Here is a 1,289-nt window from a genome sequence, read left to right as displayed (position 1 = left end):
TTCAATTGCCTATAAATAGATTAAAAATTAGTGAAATATTTTGAAAATAAAACTATATAAAGAAAATGTCAATTTAAACAACTGGTAAAATTTTCAAGTGTCTACGACTCATACTTTTCGAATAATAACAAATATCAAAAATCGTTTGAGGCTAAACCGTTATTTAATGCGGTTTTGTAAAAATTTAAATTTCAAACACTCCTAAAAATTTTTTGTCTTAGTCCGGTTGAGTTTTTTTTACAGATATTTAAAGAAAAACTTATGGAGAACCTTGTACCAAATTTTAAAAGCTTAGTTATAAAAGAAAAAAATTTTACGATTTTTCAACCACAAAATTACTTGCAAATTTTCGCAATTTTGACATATTTCGTATAAATTTAAACTTTAAGCACTTATAAAAAAAAATTGTGACTAACGATTTTGGATTTTTTTTTATCACTGTGAGAACAACTTATAAGAAACCTTGTATTAAATTTTCAAAGTTTTCTATCCAACCAAAAATTTTTTATCGTTATTTTAAAAAAAAATACTTAGAAAAATTGAAAATTTCATTTGTCTATAAATAGCTCAAAAAAAGTCGAAACACTTTGAAAATTTAACCCTGTATAGACAACGCTAATATAAACATCTGTTGCAAATTTCAAGTGCTTACAATAATTATTTTTTGAGTTACAGTAAAATTAAGTTTTCGTTTTTGTCAAAAATTGGTTTTGCGTAAAAATTCGCATTTTTCCGTTATTTTTTTAAGGTTTTTCCTGCCGCTTTTGAAAAGTATTGGGAAATTTTCACTTTTGACCCCCCAAAGTACCAACTAGATTCACTTTCCTTTCAGAAAAGGTACAACTTTTGAAAATCGAAGCATTTTTACTGCTCCAAAAGTTGTCGTCAGACACAAAAAAAAAAAAAAAAACACACATCATTGTAAAATCAATACATTCATCACTTCGTTCAGAATCTAAAATAAAAAAAAAGTAAGTATCGAAAGTAAAAATTTTTCAGTATTTTTCAAAAGCGCTGTGAAAAACGAAAGAAAAATTAAGGAAAAACGGGAATTTTTACACAAAATCGATTTTCGTGAAAACAAAAACTCTAAAACAAATTACCGTAAATACGTGAAAATTTAACTGATATTTATATCAGCATTTTCTATACACCATGCCTTTTTTAAAAATATTTTGACTTATTTTGAGCCGTTTAGGACATTTTCAGTTTAACATTTTTTTTAGTTTTTTATTCTATACATATCAATAAAACTTTTATTTGTTGGGTACAAAAGCTTGAAAATTAAA

Source organism: Acyrthosiphon pisum, unplaced genomic scaffold, assembly GCF_005508785.2.
Source record: "Acyrthosiphon pisum isolate AL4f unplaced genomic scaffold, pea_aphid_22Mar2018_4r6ur Scaffold_20724;HRSCAF=21943, whole genome shotgun sequence".
In the NCBI taxonomy this organism is placed as follows: Eukaryota; Metazoa; Arthropoda; class Insecta; order Hemiptera; family Aphididae; genus Acyrthosiphon; species Acyrthosiphon pisum.
Note: the sequence above shows the minus strand (reverse complement) of the source record.